The sequence below is a fragment of the Penaeus japonicus genome, unplaced genomic scaffold (assembly GCF_977035675.1).
Source record: "Penaeus japonicus unplaced genomic scaffold, GWHDUDI00000001_assembly GWHDUDI00000006, whole genome shotgun sequence".
Classification (NCBI taxonomy): domain Eukaryota; kingdom Metazoa; phylum Arthropoda; class Malacostraca; order Decapoda; family Penaeidae; genus Penaeus; species Penaeus japonicus.
This window is the reverse complement of record NW_028234408.1, coordinates 47,742,969-47,747,968: the sequence shown is the minus strand read 5'-3', so window position 1 is coordinate 47,747,968 and position 5,000 is coordinate 47,742,969.

Genomic DNA, 5,000 nt, shown 5'->3' with positions numbered 1-5,000 from the left:
GATGGGGTGGGGAAGGGAGGGGAGGGAAGGGGAGGGTGAGGAGAATGGAGGGAAGGGGAGGGGATGGGGATGGGGGGGAAGAAGATGAAGGAGAGGGGTGGAGAGGAGGGGAGAGGATGTAGGGGAGGAGAGAAGTGAAAAAGACGGAGGGGGGTGGGAAGGATGATGGGACGGAGCTGCGGGGGGGGGGGAGAAGAGAAGGGGGAAGGATGGAGAGCGAGAGAGAGGAGGAATAGGGGGAGACGAAAGGAAGGCGAGGAAAAGAGGGGAGGGAGGGGCAGAGAAAGGGAGGGAGGTGGGTCAGAGGGGAGAGTAAGAAAAAGAAAGAAGTAGAGGAGAGAGGATAAGGAGGGGAAGAGGATGAGGGTAGGGAGGGGAGGATGTAGGGAAGGAGAGTTGAAGGAGGCGCTGGGGGAAGAAGGAGGGAGAAACGATAAAAAGGGAGAAAGAGGGCATGAAGAGGTGAGAGGGAGGGAAGGGGAAGATGGGGAAAGAGAAGGAGAAAAAGGAGGGGAGGGAGGGAGGGAGGGGGAGGTGAGGGAAAGGGGTGGCTTGAAGGGTGATAGGAGTAAGGGAAAGGGAAGAGGAGGAGGAAAATAGGAGGAAAAGGGAGAAAGAAAAAGACGCAGAAGAGAAGGAAGAGGAGGCGGAAGGGGAAGAGGTGGAGGAGGAGGAGGAGGAGGGGAAGGAGGAGGAAGAGGAGGAGGGTAGCAAAAGGAGGAGGAAGAGGAGGAGGGACGGAGGAGGAAGAACAGGAGAAGGAGGAGTTAGAGGAAGAAGAAGGGGATGAAGAGTAGGAAGAAAATAAAAAAGAAGAAGAAGAAGAAGAGAAGGAGGAGGAGGAGGTTAAAAGAAGCAGAAGAGTAAGAGGAGGAGGGAGAAAGAGTAAAAAGAAGAAGAGTGAGAGAAGGAAGACAGGAAAACGAAGAGGAAAAAGGAGAAGGGAGAGAAGAGGGAATAAGAAACAGAAGGAGAAAGGCAGTGGAGGAAGACACCCAGACAGTTCGTTCTCCAGTGGCTGTTGTTATTTTGATCATTCTGATTAGCATAATGATTAGGATTATCTCCGTTGATTATTATTGATCAGGTTGACTTTCGCTCGACGGAAGATGATCAGCTTTCGGGGGATTTGGAAGAGGAGGAGGAGGAGGAGGTGGAGGAGGAGGAGGTGGAGGAGGAGGAGGGGGAGGAGGGAGAGGAGGTGGAGGTGGAGGAGGAGGAGGAGGAGTGAGAGGAAGAAGAGGAAGAGGCTGTGGATTTCATTTGCTTTTTTCTTACCTTTAGGTTTTGTTTTTGTTTTTGTTTTTGTTTTTGTTATTGATTTCATTCACCTATTGATTATCTTTTATTGTTATTTTGATTATCATTGTTAATATCACTGTTATTACTATCATCATTATCATCACCATTCATTATCATTAATTATAATTTTTATTATCATCACTATCATCATTATGATCATTATTATCAATATTATTATCATCATCGTCTTGCTTTTGTTATTGGCGTTGTCATCAGCATCATTATTATTTCAATTAACATTATCATTATCATCACCATCATCATTATCAATATCATAATCACTGTGATGGAGATGATGATGATGATGATGATGATGATGATGATGATGATGATGATGATGATGATGGTGGTGGTGGTGGTGATGTTGATGGTGATGAAAATGAAGATAAAGATGATGAAGATAAATATAATGGGTAAGTAGAAGAAAAGGAACAAGAAGGAGAACAAGAGAACAATAATAATAAACATGATAATCCTAGTAACAAAAACAATGACAACATAAAGGCAACACTCGTACAAAATCCACTTGCCTTCATCCGCTAGCAACCCCCTCCCCCCCTCAACACACCCACCCATCTACCCGAAACTTCCCCCTCACCTCCCTCCCCCCTTCCCTCTTTCACCCACCCACCCACCACCTCCGACTCCCCCTTCCTCCCCCTCCCTCCCCCACTTCCGACTCACCTCCCCTCCTCATATCTTCCCCCTTCTCCCCCTCCCCCCTTCTTCACCTCCTCCCCTTGTCCCATCCCCCAACCCCCACCCCACCCCACCCCACCACCCCCTCTCTTCCTCTCACCCGCATCTTCCCCCTCTTCCTCCTTCATCGCCTCCCCTTTCTTCCCCTCCCCCCACCTCCCACCTCCCTCATTCCCACCCTACCTCCTTTTTCCCCCAGTTCCTCCCCCTCCCCCTACCTCCGACTCCTAGCCTCCTCCCTCTTCCTCCCCCTCCCCCCTACCTCCCCCTCCCCCCTACCTCCTTCTCCCCTCCCCCTTTCCTCCCCTCCCCCCACTTCCTTCACTTCCTCCCCTCCTTCACTCCCCCGGCCACCTCCAACCCCCTCCCCCCCTTCCTCCCCTCCTTCAATCCCCCGCCCACCTCTAACCCTCCCCCTCCTTCCCACCCCGTTCCCGCCCGCACGCCCACATCCAGACGCCGGCCGCGCCCCGTGTGATCACCAGGCGCCGTAACGTGCAATTAGCAACGGCAAGACGGAGAGCTTCAATCCCCGCACCTTCGGATGCTGTCCCTCCGTCGGGTGACAAATAATAAAATTACAGAGTGGAGAGGAATGGTGTTGGTGGGGGACGGGTGGGGGGCGGGTGGGGGTGGGGGGTGAGCGGGGGGGAAGAGGGGTGGAGGGTGGGAGGGGAGTTGGGGGATGAGGGGAGGAAGGGAGGAAGGGGGGAAGAGGGATGGGGGGAGGTATGGGGGGGGAGGGAGTGAGGAGGGAGGAAAGGGAGGAAGGGGAGAAGAGGGAGTGGGGGGAGGTATGGGAGGGAGGGAGTGGGGAGTGGAAGGTGGGGGAGGTGTGGGGGGGAAGGGGATGGGGAGTGGAAGGTGGGGGAAGGAGATAGGGGTAAGGGAAAGGGGGAAAGGTAGGGGAGGTGGGGTTAAAGTGCAGGGAAAGAGAAGGATAGGGGAAGGAGAGGGAAGATGAGGAGAGGCAAGAGTGAAAGGGATAGGAGGATGTATAGGGACAAGGAGGGGGAGGTAGAAGAGAGAAAGAAAGAGAAGAGGGAGAATAAAGATGAAGATGGAGATGGGGTAAACTGGGAAGGGAAAGAAGGGGAGAGGAGGGACAAGAAAGGGAGAGGGAGGGAAAAAACAAAAAAACAAGAGTGATGATAATAATATTAATTAAAGTAATGATAGTGGAGGTGATGTTGAGATGATTATCAACATGAAACGGATGACGATGACACTGATAATGATAATGACAATAATAAGGGGATGAAAGAGGGGAAGTGAGGGGTGAAAGGGGAGAGAAGAAACGTACAGGACGACAAAGAGGGGAAGGAAAGTGTCCTTGAGGTGTAATTAAGTCCTGTAACAAGTTCTCTCTCTCGTCTATAATTTTTTTTTTTTTTTTTTTTTTTTTTTTTTACTACGCTTTCCTCTTTTTTCGTTTTTTTTTCTTATTTTCTTTCTTTATTCTTTTCTTCTTCTTTTTCTTATTTTCCTTCTTCTTCTTCTTCTTTTTCTGTTTCTTCTTTTTCACTTTCATATTCTCCTCTCCACCTGCTACTCCTCCTTTCTTTATTTTCTTCTTCCACTTGTTTTTCTTTTCCTTCATATTCTCTTTCCTTTTATTTTTCTTACTCCTCGTCTTCTTTTTCTTTTTTGTTTCTTCTTCTTCTTCATATTCATATTCTCCTCTTCCCCCTCCTCCACCTTCTTTCTTTCTTTCTTTTTCTTTTTCTTCATCTTCTTCTCCATCTCCTTTTTCTTCTCCTTCTCCTTCTCCTTCTCCTTTTTCTTCCTCTTCTTCTTTTTCCTCTTCACCTTCTTCTTCCTTTTCCTTTTCCTCTTTTTCTTTATTCCTCTTCATCTTCTTCTTTTTCCTTTTCCTCTTCCTCTTCTTCCTTCTCCTCCTCCTTTTCATATTTTCATCCATTTCTTACCACCTTTTCTTCCATTTTTTTTTCATTCCTCTGATATATATATATATATATATATATATATATATATATATATATATATATATATGTACATATATATATATATATATTTATTTATCCTTTTTTTCTCGGGCTTGTTACGATCGTCATAATTACTATCATCCGCCACGAATTACAACAGTAACATATAAAGATAACCTATGACATAAACAGATCTAATAACACCATAGCACGAGGCGATAACATCAAGGAAACAAGGGTTTTTGTTCGCGTGGAACCTATTCATTAAGTACATGAAAATAAAATCCAATTAAATTATATATATTGTATAAAAAAAGGCAATTAGATTATATGTGTGTGTGTATATATATATATATATATATATATATATATATATATATATATATATATATATATATATATATATATATATATACAATTTAATATTAGATAGATCTATTAGAAGGAGGAAAAGAGATAAGAAAAGAAAAAAAAAATATTTAATGAACAACCAAAAATGATATGCAAGAGTAACAACATTAATGCTAAAAATAGCAATAGAAATTATCGTAAAAAAAACAATATAAACAACAAAAGATAAACACATCTGCGTAAAAAAAACACGAAACAATAACATCATAATTTCAAACATCAACAAAATATTGCAACAGTGACGACAACTACATCAATAACAATAACAAACCTAATAAAAAACATTAAACCTTAAGAAAATAAATACATATATATGTATACATAAAAGCTCTACCATTGCGTCACGATCTAATGATAACAATCTCAAAGCAAGGTCAAAGGACGCCAAAGGGTCTTGCAAGGAGGGAATTTGCAACATATATCTACTTATTCACGTATATAAAAAGACATCATTCATACACACACACACACACACACACACACACACACACACACACACAATAATACTTTCCATGAATTTACAAATCTTATTCTTCTACTTCTAGAATGGACTCCATTCTATTGAGATAAAAGAATGAAAATACCGGGTTCATATCTACCAATTTAGAAAATACGATAATACAACATAGACAAAACAAAAGT